The sequence below is a fragment of the Mesoplodon densirostris genome, chromosome 14, assembly GCF_025265405.1.
Source record: "Mesoplodon densirostris isolate mMesDen1 chromosome 14, mMesDen1 primary haplotype, whole genome shotgun sequence".
In the NCBI taxonomy this organism is placed as follows: Eukaryota; Metazoa; Chordata; class Mammalia; order Artiodactyla; family Ziphiidae; genus Mesoplodon; species Mesoplodon densirostris.
In genome coordinates this window covers 598,458-622,291 of record NC_082674.1, presented here as the reverse complement: position 1 = coordinate 622,291, position 23,834 = coordinate 598,458, and the positions used below count along the sequence as shown (strand labels likewise).

The window sequence follows — 23,834 nt, the reverse complement described above, 5'->3', positions numbered from 1 at the left end:
ACTGTGATTATTACTGCTCTAAACACTGCAGTAAAAATACTACTTTAAGACCCTGATTTCAATTCCTTTGGGTATACCTCATAGTATAATTCCTGGATCATGTAGTAATTCTATTTTTCAATATCTGAAAAATTGCCATACTCTTTTGCAAAGCAGCTATATCATTTTACATTCCCACTGACAGAGCACAATGCTTCCAACTCCCTCATATCCTCACCAATACTTGTTTTCTGCTTGTGTATGTGTCTGTGTGCTTGTGTGTGTATGCATGCACACAAATATATAAACATGCATTTAGTGATATGGAGCATCTATTCAAGTGCTTAGTCATTTGTACCTCTTTTTGAGGAACCATCTATTCAAGTCTTTTATCCATTTTTGAATCAGGGTGTTTGCTTCTTGTTGAGTTGTAGGAGTTCTCTGTATATTCTGAATAGAAATCTCTTCTCAGATAGATGGCTTTCAAATATTTTCTCCCATCTTGTGGGTTGCCATTTTATTCTGTTTACATTCCTTTGATACACATTTTTTAAAATTATGTACTGCAAATTGTTTATTTTTTTGTTAGCTGTACTTTTGTTGTTCCTTCGTTTCATATTGAGGAAATCACTGCCAAATACAATGTCATGAATCTCTTGTCCTGTGTCTTCTTTTAAGACTTTTTATTTTATTAGGTCTTATATTTAGTTTTTTGATATGTTTTCATTAATTTTTGCATATGATGCTAGGTAAGGGTCCATCTTCCTTCTTTTGCATGTTGACAACAAAACTTCTCAGCATCATTTGTTGAAAATACTATCCTTTCTACTTTGAAAAGACTTGGCAACTTGTCAAAACCCATTTGGCCATATATCAGGGTTTATTTCTGGGTGTTCTATTCTATTCTATTGGTCTTCAATAACGGAGAAAATAGTATAACCTATCCAGGTTGATGAAGAACATAAAGAAAGACCAGGACTGAGAATTAGGAGGGCAATATAAAAAAGCAGGGAGTAAAAGACAGTGTGAGAGAAGATCTTGTACTTGCAAGTTCATGGAAATATGATCATGTTAAATCACCAAACGCCTGACTTTGAACAATACCGTAAATATGCTAGCAAGAAACGTAACACTTACCCATCTCTGGGAAATACAGTATGGGCAAAAAGATAAACTACACACAAATATATTAAAAAGGAAAGGGTTTTCATGGTCTGAGAATATTGTGGGATTTGAAATACAATTTACTTCTGTTCTACCATTGTCTCTAAAATTTCTCAAAGTGTATATACAAGCAATTCCAATTCTGGTAATGTGCTTGACAGGTTTAATATGAACTTCAGCAGACCAGTAAATGTACATTCATAGTAGGACTCTTCCCTAATCCAAAAAACAAAACACAAAAACTGGAAAGACTAGAGTTCACTTTGTCAACACACACACACAGATGCAGCGATGGTTAACGGTCCAAAAAAAGAAGGTGAGCATGGGTGCAAGAGCTTAATCCCCAAGCTGGTGTGGGGTGCAGAGTTTGAGGGTAACACAGGTAGAAAAGGCTTTTGTCCTATCCTTGATTTTTGAGGTATGGAAATTCACAGGTCACTACCTTCATTTCAAAATGAATGAATGCACTATTCAATTTTTTTAAAACAGGAGAAGTAAACATGAGTGATAAATTTCAAACTGTCGCTAGTCAAATAAGATACTAAGAAAAATTAAATAATATGATTTAAGAATGAAGTGGAGAGATTGTCCAAGATGGTAGCATTCAAAGACCCAGAGCCTGATGCCTCTCATTGGCACACCAAAGTCATAACTCTTTACAGAACAGCAATTGATGAAAAAGGCCGGGACCTACCATAAAAGATGTTTTAGAGCTAAAAATACAAGGAAGGCACCTCGGCAAGACAGAAGGAAGGGCAAAATCTCACCAGAGCCAAGACCCATCCCCCCAGGTGGGTGGCCCACAAATGGGAGAATAATTACAATTCCTGAGGTGCACCCAGGTGGCAAGGGGTATGAACCCAACATCAGGCTCCCAAGCCCAGGGACCCTGTGCTGGAAAGAAGGGTTCCTAGAAAGTTGGGCTTTGAAGACCAGTGGTGCTTATTTTCCAGAGAGCCAGAGGGTTGTGGGAAATAGAGATTCCACAATTAAAAGATGCTCACAGGGCTTCCCTGGTGGCGCAGTGGTTGAGAGCCCACCTGCTGATGCAGGGGACACAGGTTTGTGCCCCGTTCTGGGAAGATCCCATATGCCGCAGAGCTGCTGGGCCCGTGAGCCATGGCCGTTGAGCCTGCGCTCCACAACGGGAGAGGCCACAACAGTGAGAGGGCCGCGTACCGCAAAAAAAAAAAAAAAAAAAAAAAAAAATGCTCACAAAATCCCACATGACCCGAGAATCAGAACAGAAGCCGTCATTTGAACGGATCCTGGGTCACACCTGCCTCCTGATCTTGGCGAGTCTCCCAGAGAGTCCAGAGGCAACTACAGCACAGCCTCAGGGACACAGACACTGGCAGCAGCCACTTGGGGGAGCTCCTTCTACCTCGTGGCCACTGGTACCAGCAAGCATAATTTCAGAGTCCTCCCTCTATCTTTTTAGCCTCAGGGTCTAGCCCTACCCATTTCCACCAGACTATAGACACAAGTACTAGGATGCTGCAGGCCAAGCAACTGACTGAGCAGGGGCATAGCCCCATCCACCAGCAAACAGGCTGCTTTCAGACCCTCTCAATGCACAGCTGCCGCTGGACATGGGCCCAGCCACCAAAAGCCCCAGGACCAGCCTCCACACCTAAGTGGAGAGGCACCAGCCCCAGAGTCCTTGGCCCCTCTGACAAGTGAGCCTGCTCTGGCCTTGGAATCAGTCTCACCGTCGGCAGGTGATTGCTGCACAGGGACTGGATGGAGCTTGGACCTACCCAACAGCAAATCTGCTCTAGCAGTGGGATCAGCCTCATACACCAACAGGCACACACCAGCTCCAGGAATACCACAGCCCAGCAGCCTGTGTGACCAGAACACTCACTTGCAGGCCAGAAGCAGCCATGGACTCACTTGGGTCTTGACCCTGCCCATCAGAATGACAGCACAAGATTAGGGATACCCCAGACCCTGCAGATAGCTGTGTCAGGAACAGTGATCCAACACCAACTCTGAGACTCCTGGGCCCTGCAGCCAGAACTCAGGACCTGTGTCTTCCTCCCAGTAGCCAGCATCGCCCCAGGACCAGTGACTGGGCACTAGCCCTGATATCACCTGGACTGCAATTCTACCCATAAGTGAACCAGCACTAGATTTGGTGTCCCACAGAGTCGTGCAGCCAACTGCCTTATGATTTAGCCTCACCAAGCAGCACAGACAGCCTCCATACAAGGAGAGTCTGTCAAACAAGCCGTCTGGGGGCAGCCAAGCCTACCAGACCACCCACAGCAGTCAGCCCACCACAATAGAAGAGCCCAAGTAGCCCACATAGGGGGTACACCTAGAACATATAGTTCTAGTGACCAGGGGACAGTGGGCTTCTGGGACACATAGGACCTCTCCTACAAAAGGCCACTTCTAGAAGGTCAGGAAATGTAACGAACCTACTACATACACAGCAATAAAAACAGCAAGTTAAGAAAAATGAGGTGACACTGAAACACGATCCAAAGGAAGGAACAAGGTAAGAACTCAGGAGAGGATCTACGTGAAGTGGAGGTAGCCAACCTCCTCAACAGAGAGTTCAAGGTAATGACTACAGAGATGACCAAAGAACTCAGAAGAGGATCTACGTGAAGGGGAGGTAGCCAACCTCCTCAAAAAGTAGTTCAAGGTAATGACTACAGAGATGATCAAAGAACTCAGAAGAGGATCTACGTGAAGTGGAGGTAGCCAACCTCCTCAACAAGTAGTTCAAGGTAATGACTACAGACATGACCAAAGAACTCAGAAGAGGATCTACGTGAAGTGGAGGTAGCCAACCTCCTCAAGAAGTAGTTCAAGGTAATGACTACAGAGATGATCAAAGAACTCAGAAGAGGATCTACGTGAAGTGGAGGTAGCCAATCTCCTCAAAAAGTAGTTCAAGGTAATGACTACAAAGATGATCAAAGAACTCAGAAGAGGATCTACGTGAAGTGCAGGTAGCCAACCTCCTCAAGAAGTAGTTCAAGGTAATGACTACAAAGATGATCAAAGAACTCAGGAGAGGATCTACGTGAAGTGGAGGTAGCCAACCTCCTCAAAAAGTAGTTCAAGGTAATGACTACAAAGATGATCAAAGAACTCAGGAGAAGATCTACGTGAAGTGGAGGTAGCCAACCTCCTCAAAAAGTAGTTCAAGGTAATGACAAGAAAGATGATCAAAGAACTCAGAAGAGGATCTACGTGAAGTGGAGGTAGCCAATCTCCTCAAAAAGTAGTTCAAGGTAATGACTACAAAGATGACCAAAGAACTCAGGAGAGGATCTACGTGAGGTGGAGGTAGCCAACCTCCTCAACAAGTAGTTCAAGGTAATGACTATAAAGATGACCAAAGAACTCAGAAGAGGATCTACGTGAAGTGGAGGTAGCCAATCTCCTCAAAAAGTAGTTCAAGGTAATGACTACAAAGATGACCAAAGAACTCAGAAGAGGATCTACGTGAAGTGGAGGTAGCCAACCTCCTCAAAAAGTAGTTCAAGGTAATGACTACAAAGATGATCAAAGAACTCAGAAGAGGATCTACGTGAAGTGGAGGTAGCCAACCTCCTCAAGAAGTAGTTCAAGGTAATGACTACAGAGATGATCAAAGAACTCAGAAGAAGATCTACGTGAAGTGGAGGTAGCCAACCTCCTCAAAAAGTAGTTCAAGGTAATGACTACAGAGATGACCAAAGAACTCAGAAGAGGATCTACGTGAAGTGGAGGTAGCCAACCTCCTCAAAAAGTAGTTCAAGGTAATGACTAGAAAGATGATCAAAGAACTCAGAAGAGGATCTACGTGAAGTGGAGGTAGCCAATCTCCTCAAAAAGTAGTTCAAGGTAATGACTACAAAGATGACCAAAGAACTCAGGAGAAGATCTACGTGAAGTGGAGGTAGCCAAACTCCTCAAAAAGTAGTTCAAGGTAATGACTACAGAGATGATCAAAGAACTCAGGAGAGGATCTACGTGAAGTGGAGGTAGCCAACCTCCTCAACAGAGAGTTCAAGGTAATGACTACAGAGATGACCAAAGAACTCAGAAGAGGATCTACGTGAAGTGGAGGTAGCCAATCTCCTCAAAAAGTAGTTCAAGGTAATGACTACAAAGATGATCAAAGAACTCAGAAGAGGATCTACGTGAAGTGGAGGTAGCCAACCTCCTCAACAAGTAGTTCAAGGTAATGACTATAAAGATGACCAAAGAACTCAGAAGAGGATCTACGTGAAGTGGAGGTAGCCAATCTCCTCAAAAAGTAGTTCAAGGTAATGACTACAAAGATGATCAAAGAACTCAGAAGAGGATCTACGTGAAGTGGAGGTAGCCAATCTCCTCAAAAAGTACTTCAAGGTAATGACTAGAAAGATGATCAAAGAACTCAGAAGAGGATCTACGTGAAGGGGAGGTAGCCAACCTCCTCAACAGAGAGTTCAAGGTAATGACTACAAAGATGACCAAAGAACTCAGGAGAAGATCTACGTGAAGTGGAGGTAGCCAATCTCCTCAAAAAGTAGTTCAAGGTAATGACTAGAAAGATGATCAAAGAACTCAGAAGAGGATCTACGTGAAGGGGAGGTAGCCAACCTCCTCAAGAAGTAGTTCAAGGTAATGACTACAAAGATGATCAAAGAACTCAGAAGAGGATCTAAGTGAAGTGGAGGTAGCCAATCTCCTCAAAAAGTAGTTCAAGGTAATGACTAGAAAGATGACCAAAGAACTCAGAAGAGGATCTACGTGAAGTGGAGGTAGCCAACCTCCTCAAAAAGTAGTTCAAGGTAATGACTACAAAGATGACCAAAGAACTCAGGAGAAGATCTACGTGAAGTTGAGGTAGCCAACCTCCTCAAAAAGTAGTTCAAGGTAATGACTACAAAGATGACCAAAGAACTCAGGAGAAGATCTACGTGAAGTGGAGGTAGCCAATCTCCTCAAAAAGTAGTTCAAGGTAATGACTACAAAGATGATCAGAGAACTCAGGAGAAGATCTACGTGAAGTGGAGGTAGCCAATCTCCTCAAAAAGTAGTTCAAGGTAATGACTACAAAGATGATCAAAGAACTCAGGAGAAGATCTAAGTGAAGTGGAGGTAGCCAATCTCCTCAAAAAGTAGTTCAAGGTAATGACTACAAAGATGATCAAAGAACTCAGAAGAAGATCTAAGTGAAGTGGAGGTAGCCAATCTCCTCAAAAAGTAGTTCAAGGTAATGACTACAGAGATGATCAAAGAACTCAGAAGAGGATCTACGTGAAGTGGAGGTAGCCAACCTCCTCAAAAAGTAGTTCAAGGTAATGACTACAAAGATGATCAAAGAACTCAGAAGAGGATCTACGTGAAGTGGAGGTAGCCACTCTCCTCAAAAAGTAGTTCAAGGTAATGACTACAAAGATGACCAAAGAACTCAGGAGAAGATCTAAGTGAAGTGGAGGTAGCCAACCTCCTCAAAAAGTAGTTCAAGGTAATGACTAGAAAGATGACCAAAGAACTCAGGAGAAGATCTACGTGAAGTGGAGGTAGCCAACCTCCTCAAAAAGTAGTTCAAGGTAATGACTATAAAGATGACCAAAGAACTCAGAAGAGGATCTACGTGAAGTGGAGGTAGCCAACCTCCTCAAAAAGTAGTTCAAGGTAATGACTATAGAGATGATCAAAGAACTCAGAAGAGGATCTACGTGAAGTGGAGGTAGCCAACCTCCTCAAAAAGTAGTTCAAGGTAATGACTACAAAGATGATCAAAGAACTCAGGAGAGGATCTACGTGAAGTGGAGGTAGCCAATCTCCTCAACAAATAGTTCAAGGTAATGACTACAAAGATGATCAAAGAACTCAGAAGAGGATCTACGTGAAGTGGAGGTAGCCAATCTCCTCAAAAAGTAGTTCAAGGTAATGACTACAAAGATGACCAAAGAACTCAGAAGAGGATCTACGTGAAGTGGAGGTAGCCAATCTCCTCAAAAAGTAGTTCAAGGTAATGACTATAAAGATGATCAAAGAACTCAGAAGAAGATCTACGTGAAGTGGAGGTAGCCAACCTCCTCAAAAAGTAGTTCAAGGTAATGACTACAGAGATGATCAATGAACTCAGAAGAGGATCTACGTGAAGTGGAGGTAGCCAATCTCCTCAAAAAGTAGTTCAAGGTAATGACTACAAAGATGATCAAAGAACTCAGGAGAAGAGTGGACGACCAGAGCAAGAAGGTAGAATTTTTTTAAAAAGAGTTAGAGCACTAAAGAACAACAGAACAGAGATGAGGAATACAATAACTGAAATGAAAAATACACTAAAAGGAAACTACTGTAGACTAAATGACACAGAGGAATGAATCAGAAAACTGAAGGACAGAGTACTGGCAATCACTGAAGATGAACTGTAAAACAATAGATTAAAATGAAATGAAGAAAGTTGAACAGACATGTGAAACATCGGGTGTACTAATATTTGCATTATACTGGTCCCAGAAGCAAAAAGGAAAGAGAAAGCAGTGTAGAGCATACCTGAAAACATAAGAGCTGAAAACTTCCATAACCTGGGAAAGAAAACAGACATCCAGTCCAGTAAACACAGTAAGGCCAAAACAGGATCAACCCAAACAGGACCACACCAAGACTCATTGTAATGAAAATGGCAAAAAAATAAAGATAAAAAGACACTATTAAAAGGAGCAAAGGAAAAGCAACAAGTTACAAACGTGCGAACTTGCATTAAGTTATCAGCTGACTTTTCAGGATAACCTCTGCATGCCAGAAGGGAGTGGCATGATATATTTAAAGTCATGAAAGGGAAAAGCTTATAACCAAAAATACTCTACCCAGCAAGGCTCTCCTTCAGATTTGATGGTGAGATCTAAAGTTTTACAGAGAAGCAAAACTAAAAGAGCACAGTATCGCCAAACCAGCTTTATGAGAAATCTTAAAGGGGCTTTTCTCAGTGAAAAAGAAAAGGCCATGACTGAAACATAAAAATTAGAAAAGGAAACTTACTAACGGAAAAACCTCATTGGATAAGGCAAATATTCAACAAAGGCAGTAAATCAACCATGTACACAGCTAATAGGAAGGATGAAAGAAAACAGTAATAAAATCATCTATATTCACAATAAGAAGTTAAGGGACACACAAAACAAGTAGATGTAAAATATAAGGTCAAATTCAGTAACTGGGGGAGCAGGGTAACAATGCAGGGTTGTTAGTGTCCATGTAAAATTAAGAGCTCAGCAACTTAAATAATCACACACACACACACACACACACACACACACACACACACCTGAAAGAAATCCAAACATAATATTAAAGATAGTCCTCACGTCACAGATGAATAAAAGGGGAAGAAAGGAACAGTGAAGAAATTAAAGAGGGATTCTAAAAATACCCAAGAGAAATGAAAATGAACACACAGTGATCCAAAATCTATGGGACACAGCCAACGCAGTTCACAGGGGGAAGTTATAGTGATACAAGCTTATTCTTAGGAAACAAGAAAAATATCAAATAAACAACCTAACATTACACCTGAAGGAATTAGAAAAAGAAGAAAAAAACAAAACTCAAAGCTGTCAGAAAGAAAAAAATTAAGAAAACAATACCATATGCAATCACACTAAAAATAATAAGATACCTAAGAACAAACACACCTAAGCAGGTAAAAGACATGTACTCAGAAATGTATCAGCCATTGGTGAAAGAAGTTGAAGGCAACAGAAAAAGATGAGAAAATATAGCAGGTGCATGGACTGGAAGAATTAATACTGTTAAAATAACCATACTGCCAAAGACAATCTACAGATTTAATGCAATCCCTATCAGAATACCAAAGCATTTTCATAGAACTTGAAAAAGTAATTTTAAAATTTGTATAGAAACACAAAGACCCCAAATAGCCAAACAATCTTGAGAAAGAACAGAGCTGGAGGCATCAGGCACCTTTACTTCAGATTATACTGCAAAGCGACAGTAATCAAAGAGCATCGGACCGGAGCAAAAACAGACACAAAGATCACTGGAATAGAATAGAGATCCCAGAAATAAGCCCACACGCGTATATTTAATTGATTTATGACAAAGCAGGCAATATGGAGAAAGAACTGTCTCTTCAATAAGTGGTACTAGGAAAACTGGTCAGCTACATGGAAAAGAATAAAATTAGAGTATTTTAGCACACCGTATATAAAATTAATGCAAAACTGAATAAAGACCTAAATGTAGGACCACAAAACCCCGAGAGGAAAATACAGAACATTCTTCAACATAAATGATAGCAACAGTTTTGCGTTCAGTCTACTAAGGCAAATGAAACAAAAGCAAAAATAAACAAATGGGACTTCACTAAACTTAAAAGATTTTGCACAGCAAAGGAAACCAAAGACAAAATGAAAAGACAACCTGCTGAAGGAGAGACAATATTTGCACATGATAAGAGGTTAACACCAAAAAGATGACCAAGCAAGGGTTCATATCTAACCTACAGAAACAGCACATGCAACTCAATATCAGAACAGCACCCAAAATATTTTTTTAAAAAATGAGAAGACCTAAATAGACATTTTTCCAAGGAAAAAATACAGATAGACAGCCAGAATGCACAAAGATGCTAAACATAGCTAATCGGCAATAAAATGCAAATCAAAACTATGAGATATATCACCTCAGTCTTGTCAGAATGGCTGTCATCAAAAAGGTCACAAATAACAAAGGTTAGTGAGGATGTGGAGAAAGGGAAACTCTTGTAAACTCTTGATGTGAATGTGAAGTAGTGCAGCTACTGTGGAAAGAAGAATGGAGGTTCCACAAAAAACTAAAAATAGAACTACCATAATATCCAGCAATTTCCCTCTTGAGTATATCAGAAGAAAACAAAAACACTATTTAAAAAAAAATAATAACTGCACACCAATGTTCATAACAGCGTTATTTGCCATAGCCAAGATATAGAGTCAAACTAAGTGTTCATCAATAGGTTAGGGGATAAAAAATGATATTTATGATGACTTCAGCAAAAAATGAAATTTTGCTATTTGCAAGAACATGGATGGACTTGGAGGGTATTATGCTTAGTAAAATAAGCCGCAGAGAAAACAAGCCTGGTAGGTTATCACTTACACGTGGCATCTAAAACATTGAATACAACAACAACAACAATGAAACAGACTCACAGATTAAAGAACAGACTAGTGGTTACCAGCAGGGAGAGACAGGGTGGAGGAGCAAAATAGTGGTAGGAGATTCTGAGGAAGAATCCACTATGTATAAAATCAATAATCTACAGTGACGTTCTGTATAGCATGGGGAATAGAGCCACTCTTTTATAATAAGTATAAATGGAGAAGAACCTAAACATTTATGAGTCACCATGTTGTACCTCTGAAACTAATATAATAATGTAAATTAACTATAGATCAATAAAATATAAAGTAAGAAACAATAAAGGAGAGACAGATTATTAGATAGAAATCAATTAAATAAACACAAGTTTTGGAAATCAAGGAATTAAAAAACAACATGTAAGACAACATTGGCCTTTAAAGTGTACGATCTATTCATTTAAAAGAAATCATTTAAGTGGTGAAAAATGGTACCCATTCTCACAATTTTGTATATCTAGGATAAATTATTATCTACAAAAATATGTTACAAATATTCACTCAAAAAGAAAGAGAAAATTTGGATTAACCCATTTTAGTATACAAATTTAATATCAAAGTCTCTATGTAACATTGATGTGAATAAGTTCTGTTAGCCACTTCTAGTTTCTTTGTGATGTAAAATCTTTTAAAGCATAAAAATCAGCCTTTCTACATCATTCCATTAGACATACCTAGAAGTTAAAAGAAATGAGAAGACAGAAAAATCAACCAGGAAGGTGAATTTACTGAGAAACAGCCATTCGTTCTCCCTCCTCCTTTGCTTTTCCTCCTTTCCCAGGTCTCTTTCGGTTCCAATCAAGAGAAGTCTTGAGAATTCTGAGAATATTTCTTTGAGGGCTTCAAACCACCATACCTGTGTCCTCTGCCACAACTACACACATGGGAACAAAAATAAACCTCTGCTATCTACTCATGTAGGAGAGATTCATGCAAAATAAACTCCTACATGGAGACCAACAGGTGAGTTTTCTACCTGTTCTTTATAATGTCCTTCCATTATAGTAAATCCCACACATTATGAGGCAGAAGGGGTTATGTGAGCTCTTCCTTGAAGTCAAAAACCTTGCATTCATTTCAAGTACCTGGTGATCATAGGGTACAGCCAGGGAAGGTGCCATCACCCTCGGGGCGGGGGGTGGCGGTGAATGGGCTTCCGCAACCATGCACCTCCTGATGAACAGATTCTGAAGAAACAAAGGGCGGTCACACCGCAGCCAGCCTGTCAGACTGTCGGGCCACTGGGCAACCCCACCAGTCTGGAAGTGCCCCATAAGTTGCTCAAAGCAAAACTCTACACCCCCACCGTGAAGCCAGGCAATTTGGGCCAGAGAGTCAGAGGAGACCGGTAATCAACTCCTCCTCTCTGCTCACCTCCTTGGGGTTACAGCAACCACATCTCCAAACCCAACTCTGATCCTGGAGTGCCAAGGTGGGAGCACAGGTGGGCTCTGCCGGTGCTTCAGCGCCTTCTGGGAAGCCCCCTAGTTTGAATATGATTTGAGTTTGATCCTGAGAAACCATCAGAACTTCCCACCAGAGATAAATGAGGAGATTCTGGCCTTTATTAGTGCGCACAGTGAGCCCGGTTGTCTTGGCTGTACTTGCCAACCCTCCTATTTTACGCACCTATGTTTATCCACCTTCCTCCCTGTGAGTACCTTTGATTAACCCTGAGCTCAGACTCCTGACCTATTACAGTGACTTTTTCAGTCTTTCTTTAAAAATGTACAGGTAGGGTTTCTCTGGTGGCGCAGTGGTTGAGAGTCCGCCTGCAATGCAGGGGACACAGGTTCATGCCCCAGTACGGGAGGATCCCACATGCCGTGGAAAGGCTAGGCCCATGAGCCATGGCCGCTGAGCCTGTGCGTCCAGAGCCTGTGCTCCACGACGGGAGAAACCACAACAGTGAGCGGCCCGCGTACCGCAAAAAAAAAAAAAAAAAAAAAAAAGGACAGGTAATAAAATGAATTTAACCTAGAAGCAGCAGCTCAGTAAGGGAAATAAAATCATCAGAAGTTATCTAATCACAGCCACAGCCATCCAGGGCCCTGTCTTATCTGCTGGGGCATAAGAATGGGACCTTCCTAAACTTGAAGGGCATCCAATCAGATAAGTTGATTACGCTCACCTCTGGCTCTTAGAGGGACTGCTAGGCAGTCTACCCAGTGTATACTGACTGCAAAACACGGTCATGGTTTTGAAACACCTATGCCCCAGGAAAGATTTTTGCGGTGCATGGGGAAGGTTTCTTTTTGACATCAAGCAAAAAATAAGTCACCAAGCCCTTTGAGCACAGGGCTTCTTAAGAGGGAAGTAGAAGGAAGGAATGGGCAGAAAACATGATCTCCTCAGAAGTGCAGGGCGTTTTTCCAAAAGAGTAGGATTTAGTCTCAGTTTAAGGAGAACACCTTTAAATAGCTGGGACAGCTCCAAACTGCAGTTTAGGGAACGAGTGCTCCAAAAGAACAGTGCTTTACAAGTCCTGGCCAGGCAGCAAGAGGATGAAGAGTTGGTTTTGCATAGTTTTGAACGCAGGAGTAAAGAAACCAAGGCATCCCTGACTAAAAGGGCCTGAGATCCTATGGCATCAGTGGGTCAGTCAGTTGCAGGGGCAGGGGGTGTGGGGGGCGATATTTCTATCTCAACGTCTCCCAGGGCAGCCACCCCTCCCAACCCCACCCCCCTACTCCCTTCACCCTTCCTCCCTCCACTGTTGGGTCCCCAGGGACAGCACTTCTTAAGCTGGAGCGCTCAAGCACCATCTCTGCAGTCTGGATTCTTCCTGGAGCCTGGCAAGTTCTGGGACAGGAAGCCAGGTCTGCAAGGCCGCTGGGGTGCAGTCAGCCCTGGAGGTCGGGAGGGGAAATGGAGCCCTGAAGCCCACCCACGTCCTTGAAGGCGAGGGAGGAACACATCCTCCTAACAGTACTTCTCAGGGGTCAGCGTGCTCCCCACACGACGGTGATCCATACTCACTTGAGGCAACAAGGACTGCCTCTAACTGGCCCCCTCGATTGCGCCTTAAGGGTCCTCGCACATGTGTGAGAGCGCAGGCCCTGGATCTCTTTAGTCAGCCTAGGCCAGTGCTGCCGGGGTCCCTCCAGTCCCATCCCCCAGCCCCTCCCTCTGGGACTGTATCTAATAGAAGAAAGAGCACAGAGGAATTGGCTAAATCAAGGGACCTGGGAACCTGGGTATGAGTTTGAAGACCGAGAACCTAAGGCACAATTACATATTATCGGAGACTCTTGTGGGGTGTGTGGGGTGAGGTTAGGAGGCTGAGAGGCTGAGTCGACCTGGTGAGTCCAGCCCCAGGACACCACACAGCCCCGTCCCCACTTCCCTGCCATCAGACAAGGGGTGCCGCAACTCCAGCCGGGACTCTGCACTTCCCCCTCCCTGATTCTCCTCCAGAAGAGCAGGTGGTCCCGCTCTGAGGGCAGCGGCAAGACAACGGACCAAGTCCCCCCGCACTAAGGCGCTACTGGAAGCTCTTCCTGCACAGCAGTGCTGGCTTGGAGCAAACCCGAGCAGCGCCAAAGTTGGTCTCGTCCTGCAGCGGAGGGACGCAGGGTTTAAGCCAGCTGCCCCGGCTTTAAAGCAATCAGCCCCCCCTTTAAGTCAGGTGACCCGACTTTACATCACTGTGTGCCCCTCAAGCCTGCAACTTCAAAAGTTGGGAACTTCACTTTGATCCCAGCACCTCACATAGCTGAATGCACACTAGTCACCCCCAAGCCTGGCTTAGAGGCAGGATATAAGGTAAGGGGATGGGCGTGCACTCATGGTGATGAGGGTGTACTTCATGTACCAGAAGGGTCTAGGCACTCTGGGGTACAGCTAGCAGTGCACAATACAGCAGCTCCCTGGCAAAGCTGGTGAGGCCCAGGGAGAGCAGACACACCCATGCGTGCAGAGGTTCCAGGACGGGAGCTGGAGCACAGCCAGCCAGGAAGGTGTGAAAGTGGAGGATCTGAGCCTTTTGTGAAAGGCAGACACAGAGGATGGATGAGAAACAAAGACCAGATGAAATATGGATTTGAAAAACACACCCTGCTCTTGAAATTGGGGTGGGGGGGCACCCCAGACTTGAGACTTCTTACTCCCCAGTACCTAGTGCTTTGGCCTTTGCCCAATTACTTATAAAATTTACTGATAATGTCTAACCCATAGAATACTGCATTTGTAGTGGTATTGCATGTTAATGTTTCTATAGTGGAAAAATCTTTTCTACAAGAAACATGTACACTATCTGAAATCAACTAAAACCCCTCTTTATAAAGTACTATATTGGACTTCCCTGGTGGCGCAGTGGTTAAGAATATGCCTGCCAACGCAGGGGACATGGGTTCGAGCCCTGGTCAGGGAAGATCTCACATGCTGCGGAGCAGTTATGCCCATGCACCACAACTAGTGAACCTGCAGGCCACAACTACTGAAGCCCGTGGGCCTAGAGCCGGTGTTCCACAACAAGTGCAGCAAGAGAAGCCACTGCAATGAGAAGCCCGCGCACCACAACAAAGAGTAGCCCCCGCTCGCCGCAAATGGAGAAAGCCCGCGCACAGCAACGAAGACCCAACACAGCCAAAAATTAATTAATTAATTAATTAATTTTAAAAAGTACTATATCCTTCTATACATCTTCTCTGGGAAGCACAGAGATGGCGTGGGAGAGTGAGAAAGACCAATATTTAGTGCACATCTCTCATGCAGGTGCTCTGCTGGCTCAGATACATGTATCCCCACTTTACAAAGGAGGAAATAAGCTCAGAGAGGTTTAGTAATGTTCCCAAAGCCAAACAGCTATTGAGTGGCAGAACCAAGATCTGAACCAAGTCTGTTACCTCCAAAGCCTAAGTCCTCATCACAACAAAACTCAATTAATATTTACATTTATCGAATTACATTGCAGCCTGGGGAGTTCTTGGCACAATCCTGAATAAGAGTGAGAAAGAAAGAAATAGCATTGTTCCTACAGTCAACCAAAATTTTTGGAGCAGCGGCTAGATGCCTGGTCCTTTTTGGGGTTCAGCAGTGATCACGACAGGAAAAGTCGTGCTTTCATGAACCATGTAGTGGGGAGGAGAGACGGGTGCAACTTGGGTGAGGGATTTCACCTTGCTGGGCCTCTGTTTTCTCATCTGGAAAATGGGATGGGTGTTCCTCATTTTCTGGGATTGTCCGGCTGGACATTCTCTGATTCCATAAGAAGCATTTGTTTTCCTGTTTCTTTAAAATTCATTCAAGCCATGAGCCGTGATGCATGTTGTTAGCTGCTCCCCAAATCACTCTTCCCCACCCTTTTCCTGTGATCAGGTCTTTCCCGAAACATGACTCACAATCAGTCAAGTCACAGAACCTAAGGGGCACCCAGCAGAAAAATTCCAACCCTTGCTTCTCAGGAGCTCTGTGGTCTACCTGCCAGGTAAACTTAACTCACCTGGGACAAGGTGGCCATCCCTGGTTTCACATCAACATGATCTCAGGCACAAACCTCCTTTTTTTCCATTTGGTCTTTAAGTTACTTGTTGAAACAACTGTACAAATATGACAAAGGTATAAATCAGGCATCTTCTGCCCTCAGCGCCTACTAATACATGATGTTCTGCCACTTTAAGGATAAAGATAGAACATTTCAACATTCTGCTGCCCTCATCATTTGTCATTTTTGTTGATATTTCTATTGAATACATCTTTCAATATTTTAACAATGGAACATTTATTTAGGTTGCTCCAGACCCAGCCTTTAGTGGTAAGGGATTTGTTGTCATATTTCAATTATGTTTCCTTTAAAAACCATTATCCTATTTAAATGGATTAAGTCAATTCTATAGGCATGTATCTTATGATATTCATGAAGTTAATACATAGAGGGCAGTAGTACAAGTTGATCACACTTGAGAACCTCTAGTAGCACAGTTAAGTGTACATATTATCTATATGTAAACCAAAGTACATGCCGAGTGAGATTCTCCTACCCTTTTCACTCTGTGCCCCTCAAGCCTGTGAGAAATGGAATATTTCTTGCCATCTCAGTAAACAAAGGATATCACAGTCATCAGCCCTTGCAGCCCTCCAGTGTGAGCCGCGAGCCCTGAGGATGTCAGGATATGCAAATACAGAATGCAGGCCCCAGAGCGCTGAGGTGCATATGAAAGGAAGGAATTCAGGGAGCCCAGCCTCTGGCATCTCCGCAAACAAAGAAAAGCGCTGCATTCCTCACGTTGGGAGAGCCGGTTTTCCTTAGTTAACAATCACCTGCTGATGGTCCCCATTACCCGCGCCAGTGCCCTGCCCTATCCCCTGCCCCGGTCCTTTAGCTCAGGGAGGAAGGAGGGCAGAGGGACTCCGCTGAATAAGGGGCCTGCGAGCCTCGGGAGGAGTTTTTAGCCGCCTTCCCCGCAGTCGCGGGGAGGCGCGCTGACGCTGCAGCCGGGCCCTGCGCCTCCCTTGCCCCGTTTCCCCTCAGGACACTCAGGCCGACCCCCTCCCCACGCCCCCCAGGCCCCGCGAGCCAGGCCGAGGGCAGGGGCGAGAGGAGGGACCGAAGTTCCCGGGACCAGACGCTGGGGGCCGCCCTTTCTGCACAGCAGCGGCGGGTGGCAGCGAACCCCTGCCCCTCAGAAGCTGGTCTTGCCCTGCCGCCAGGGCACCGTACCAGGCGGAGGGTCGGCGCCCACTTACCCGGCCCGCCGTCCGCACGACTGTCGCGGCTTCGGCCTCCGGGGCCCCTCCAGAGCCGGCAGCGTCAGTGAGGCCGCCCTCGCCGCGGGCTCCGGGGCAGTTCCGTGAAGGCGGAGGGAAGAGACCCCGAGCCGGGAGCTCCAGCTCTGCGGAAACGCGGGCTCCGTTCTGGGCGCAGTGGGTGGGACCGCTCTGCCCCGAGGCCTTCTGGGAGGGACGGAGGCGCCGGGGGAGGGAGCCGCCAGGAGCGCAGGGCCCCGTCGAGGGTCCTGGAGGGGCGGCCCCGCCCACTGTGACCGCAGCCCAGGCATTTTTCCTGGAGTCCTACACTACAAAGTTAGAAAGATACACGGTCTATAGTAAATATTCACAAATGATTGTTGCTGCTGTGCTTACTATCCTATTAAAGGTGTAAAATCCATAAAACACTTTAAGCTCAAAATTAAATATGAATTTTTACCTTTCTAATTATGTCTCTGCTATTCACAATTGTCGATAATGAATCAGACTGTGGCATCACTAGTTAAAAGTGAGCTTGTTAAAAAAATAGAACTCAGGCCCACCGGACCTACTGAATCACAATCTGAACTTTTACAGTCTCCCCAGTGTACTTGTGTACCCATGAATAGTTGAAAGGTACATTTCTACCTCGACACGTCTTTTCTGTCTGAGAAATACACACATTTTATCCAATTTGATATAAATAAAACACTCAAAAATGCATATGCCTCTGTTGAAACCATCATTTTATCATTTCTTTTCCAGATAAGTATAGTCTCTATACTGGTTTTGTGGATCACATGCCACACTCTTTTCTTGTAGTTAGAAATAAGATAGAGAAACTTACTTTGTAAAAAAAAAATATATATATATATATATATACATTAGTGGGTAATTGAAGACACTCTTCTAAATTAAAACCAGTTCTCTTAACTTGCTCTTTTCTTCTTGGGTCACATTATGAACTCTTCCCGTGGCCACACGGTATGTGTACTTTTAATTTCAGGGACTGCTGACATTCCAGGATATGGCCATAGTTTTCTCTCAAGAGGACAGGCAATGCCTGGACCAAGATCAGTGGGAACTGTCCAGGTATGTGATGTTAGACAAGTATAGGAACCTGCTCTCCTCGGGTGAGGATACCTTCCTTCCAGAATTCCTTATCCAACCACAGGGTTTAGAGTCCTTCATTTGTACAATGTCTCCTGGAATCTTCTGCTTCCTACAATAGGGTTCCAGATTGCAACGTTTCAGGAAAGATTGGGAGTTTGTGGGTATAATTTATCTTATTCTTTTAACATTGCAGCCTCCCTCAGCCGCATAGCACAGGGAGACCAGCTCAGTGCTTTGTGACCACCTAGAGGGGTGGGATAGGGAGGGTGGGAGGGAGGGAGATGCAAGAGGGAAGAAATATGGGAACATATGCTTATGTATAACTGACTCACTTTGTTATAAAGCAGAAAATAACACATCATTGTAAAGGAATTATACTCCAATAAAGATGTTAAAAAATAATAAAAATAATAAAATAAAATTGCAGCCTCCCTTTTAATATACTTTGTAACTGCTTGGGCTGTGTCTATATGAACTGTGTACTATATGCTTCTGTCACAGTCCTTACAATATTTTATTGTCTTATTTTCTGTAACAATTCTCCATGGATTCTTTGGGCTTAAGGTATACTAAAAGGGAGACTGCGATTCTGGGACTTCCCTGGTGATGAAGTGGTTAAGAATTCGCCTGCCAATGCAGGGGACACGGGTTCGATCCCTGGTCTGGGAAGATCCCAGTTGCCACAGAGCAACTAAGCCAGTGGGCTACAACTTCTGAGCCTGTGTGCCACAACTACTGAAACTGGTGCGCCTTGGGCCCGTGTGTCATTTATTTTTTGGAGAATCAACCACCTCTGAGTGATCAAAATTTAGACGAGCTAGTCAAAATGCTTTATCACCTGTTCTTCTAAAACACTGATCAACGGAACAAGTTTTACTGGGGATAACAGTGTAATTGTATTCTGGAGTTCATAGCGGCAATATGGTTTATGACCTTGATGCTGGATCACGACATTTCAATGCTATAACTGCTTTTAATTGTTCAACGATTAAAGTCTCACGTGATCTGAGTTCAGACTGGAGTCATCCTGGTTGCTTTCTGTCTATTGCAGATTTCTGCCAGTAGGAAAGGACAAGAGCATTACGGCTTACTTTACAAAATGTCTGGAAACTAAATGATGATATACTCTACATTCAATTAATTTATACATACCCTACTGTAGAACCATGTTTGTTAAGGTGGCAGAGCCCGGTAATTATGTAAAACTGAAACCTTTATCTGCACTGGTTCAAGTCCTCTTCCTAAGAATATGTTTATAATCAACATTCTTTCACAAATGACCCAATTTAATTCACCATAGCATTCCTCATATTAATTAAATGGAAAATCCTAGGCTATATACAAATCCAGAAAGGGCCAACAATCCTCAGCCCCCATGGATGATTACAAACCATTGCTGAGGCATACAAATTACTTCTTAAAGAACCACTATGTCCATCAACATCATCAATTTATATATTATTGCCCCAATGCTAACCTTAACCCTGGCTCTCAAAACATGAATTCCTCTTCCCATATCTTACCCACTAATTAATATAAATGTTGGCATATTATTTATATTAGCCATATCACCCCTAGACATTTATTCCATTCTCAGATCTGGATGAGCTTCACATTCAAAATACTCACTCACTGGAGCCCTAGGGACAGTAGCACACACACTCTCATATGAAGTAATGTAGCAGTTATTCTACTCTCAGTCTTACTGATAAATGGATCATTTACACTTTCAACAGTAATTATTACACGAGAACGCCTATGACTAGTTTTCTCCTGACCCCTACCCAGAATTTGATTATCTCCGCGGTAGCAGAAATCCAATGAAGCCCCACTTCAGTTAACAGAAGTAGAATCAAAAACTGTATATGTCTTCAATGTAGAAAATGTAGCAGGCCCATTCACCCCGTCCTTCCTAGAGAATATGTCAATTTCCTTATAATAAACGTTTCCACAACAATCTATTTTTAGGAGCATTCAACAATCCCTAGGTGCCAGAATTATAGATTCTTTCATCTTGTGAATATAGTTTTTTTAAAAAAATGATTTTTTATAGTTTTACTGCCTTTAAACAAAATGTACTCCATTGCTGTGGAATATTCCTTCATAGGAGCGTGCATGGTTCATTTCTGCATCTGCTTGTGATGGTCTTCAGGTTCTTTCAGGTTTAGCTCCTGTGGCTGCAGAGTCCATGTCCGTGTGTCCTGGTGCAGGGCTGGGGGGGGGTTGTGTTCAGCTGGGAGGAACACTGTGGGTCTGTGTGCACGGACTTCGCTCTCTGAGGCCCGATTGTTTCAGAAGTGGTTGCACCCCCCGCTGCGCACCAGGCTTTCCATTGCTCCACATCCTGCTGATATTTGATACTGTGTCTTCATGTCTGCCATTCTGGTAGGTGTGTGCACAGTAGTTTTCTTACGGTTTTAATCCCTCGGTTGTTAGTGAAGTTGTGCATCTTGTGTTATTCACGGACTACTTCCTGTTGGTTTTTTTTTAAAGTTTTAAAAATTGTGGTCCAATACACAAAACATAAACTTTACTATCTTAACCATTTTTAAGTGCACATTTCAGGGTCCAGAAGTAATTCGCACTGTTGTGCAAACTTGACCGCCATCGCCCTCCAGAATTTTTTCATCCTGCAAAATTGAAACAGTCCCCATTAAACACTCAGTCGCCATTGTCCCTCCCTCAGCCCCTGGCACTCACCATCCTACTTTCTGTCTCTATGTTTCCGACTGCTCTAGGGGCCTTGTATGAGTGGATCAAGCACTGTTTGTTTGTCTGTGTCTAGCTTACATCACTGAGCATTAATGCCCTCAAGGTTCATCCCTGCTGCAGCCTGTGTCAGAATTGCCTTCCCTTTTAGACTGAATAACATTCCCTTGTATTGATGGACCATGTTTTTCTTCTCCATTCATCCATTAGTGGACACATGTACTATCTACATTCATTTCTCCTGTCATAATATTTGTGGAATAACGTCAGAAAGTCCTATGAATCAAAAGTCATTTGCCATTAACTTTTTCCTTAAACTTTTTGTTGTGAAAAACATCAAAGCTAAGAAAAGGGAAAAATACATGTCAGCTTCACTTGTGTTCAGGAATTAATGCTTTACGGACTCACTTTATGGATTCACTTTATTCCCTGTGTGTGTGCTATGTACATGCGTGTGCATGTGCCTGTTTGCATACCTATGCTGTGCATGTGCATAGGTATGTGCACTTGCACACGTTCGTTAGTGTGCACTTGCTCACGTTAGTGTGTGCATGGGCATATGTGTGCATGTGTGTTCATATGCTAGTGTGTGAATATATTTGTGCTGTGCACCTACATATGTTTGTGTGTGTGCTATGCCCGCCTGTGTGCACAACTGTGTGTTTGCTGGAACCACTTGCAGATATATCCACACGCAGCTGCTCTAACAATCCTGCGTAGCCACGTAAAGGTCACAGATCTCAGGGATTTAAATGGATGGAGCAGGATGTCCTGACACAGAGTCTGTCTTCCAATGACTGTCACGGTCTCAGTAACATCCTTCACACCTTCCTTAAGCCCCATTCAGGGTCCAGTTTAGACCCCCATTACATTCAGTCACCTGCCCCAGGTCCCCTAAAGCTACAATGTCACAGTTGGAGAGGCCGGCCAAGGCTGGGGATGCCCCTCCTGTTGGCCTGGCCTCCAGGCCCTGCACTTGGCTCCTGTGTTCCCATCTCTCAGCCAGGCCCCGACTTGGATGGGGCCGCCACCTCTTTCCTCACAGTGTCCCATCACCCAGTCAAGGGGGTTCATTCTCCCAAAGTCAGCATCAGGAGTGGGGGCGTGACAGTCCCCACTGGGTCTCCTTCATGTGAGACCTTGTCCTTTTGAAAGAGCAGGCGCCCTGCCCTCGGGGGTGGGGGCTGGGGGGTGACATGCGGCCCACGAGGGGCAGGCGGGTCACCAGGTGGGGCGAGCCAGTGTGCAAGGAGCTCCGCGGTGGGTTCTCCTCTCCAAAAGCTTCTGTGCCCCTACCTCTCCCCGTGACTCCCCTCGAAGACAGCGCGGTGCCCGGGACGGGAGCCATGGGAGCCGTCAGCCACCGCCCCCTCTACACACACCCACACGCACACGCACACACACACACACACGCACATGCACATGCACACGCTGCAGGGAAGCAGGACCTGAGTGCAGGGCTCTCAGTGGCCCTGAGCGCCCCGCCCGGAATCGGCCAGTGGAATGGACAGACCGGATCTCCCGGCCCGGACCATGCAGGACTGTCCTGCCTGGGTTCCAGTGCGGCCGCCTCCTTCTGGAAGCTTGGGAGGCTGGAATCAGGCCACTTCTTGTCTGTCCTGGCAGCAGACGGGGCTGCACTCTCAGAAGTTCATGGCTCACCCATGGATCCTGACCATCAGGTGGCCAGAGAAACTGGTAACATTTCTGTTTTGCCTGTTGAAATGTTTAATGACAAAGATTTTGTTCAGTTTCCTGATGTGGGTGTCCAAAGATGAGAGACCCATGTGTGTGATCTGTACCTCCTATGAGATCAGCCCTAAGCTAGTTTAAACATGGTCAAGTTCTGTCTACACGGTAGATTTAGACCTCTGCATGTCCTTTCTACTGATTATGTTCAGAGCTGACCATGTGTTGTCTATAAGAAGAAGATTTAGGCCTGACCATGTTCTGTGTACGCTAGGACTATGGGAACCTGGGTAGAAACCCGACCTGGCCTCAGGACTGGGAAGCTCCGTGCTTGCATCTGAAGGTGAGTGCTTAAATGTCTGGGGTCTGGAACTGAGGTGGGCTTCTCTAAGTAACAGCCTCTCTTCTGAGTGTGGTTACTTGGTCCTCCCAAGGGTCAGTGCTCTGGTCGGGGCCTTAGTCTTAATCCCTGTAAGGTTCACCTTCCCTGGGGCTCGTGGAGAATCCACAGGAGGGCTACCTGGCAATAATTCCAATTCACCAGCACTTGCATGGTGTGTAGGGAGGCAGGTTTAGCTGGTGAATTGATTGCAGGGCATGCAGATCGGGCAAAAGCCCGATGGGTAACAGCTGAGGCTGCTGCTGAGCTCTCCTTCCATTCTACCGTCCCTACTCAGAAGCGTCCAGGGCTGCCCCTCTGCTTTCAACCCTGCTGTCCTGTGAGTTATCTCAACAAGCATGTGAGACAAGAAAGTACTGAGCCTGCCAGAACCAAGTAGCGTGTTCAACTTTAGCATGAAAGCTTTAAAAACAGGTAAAATCAACAGAATCAAACTGAAAAGAGGAGGACTTCTCTGGTACAAGTGTGGGGAGAGGAGACCCACCTGCCACATTTTCCCATCCCAGGAGGCCCCAGGAACACAGCTTGTTTCCACATGAGGGGATCCACCAGCAGAGCCATGGTGTCCTGACCAAGGGGACATGTCACCCCAGGTGCAGGGTCTGGGGAGGTGAGGTCACCCTGGAGACTGTGCACGTGTGACCCCAGTTGGGGGAGTCTGGGGAGGGTGGTTCACCCTGGGACTGTGGACATGTGACTCAGGTGGAGATGTCTGGGTAGGAGGGGTCACCTGTTGAGACAGAACGTGTGACTTTAGGTGCAGGGTCTAGGGAGGTGGGGTCACCATGGTGAGTGTGGACGTGCGACCCCAGGTAAAGGGTGTGGGGACTGTGTGGCTCTCACCACATCTGCATGGGTCAGGATCACATGTACGGGGAGAGCCCATATGTGCTCTTTGCCTGCAGTGTGTCTTTTCCCCTTTGAGATTTCCAACCTCTGCATTAAGGGTG

General features: G+C 44.6%; 1 long non-coding RNA gene across 2 annotated transcripts in view; it reads right to left on the bottom strand.

Annotated features, from left to right (window-relative positions):
* The window catches only part of LOC132501739 (uncharacterized), a 54,529-nt gene extending 37,365 nt beyond the window's left edge, over positions 1-17,164 (bottom strand). For both annotated transcript variants that reach the window (XR_009534301.1, XR_009534302.1), the window contains exons 1-2: positions 16,974-17,164; positions 15,730-15,826 (exon numbers count right to left, since the gene is read on the bottom strand). This is a non-coding gene — a long non-coding RNA (uncharacterized LOC132501739). The remainder of the gene's footprint in view (positions 1-15,729; positions 15,827-16,973) is intronic.
* Positions 17,165-23,834: the final 6,670 nt, after the last annotated feature.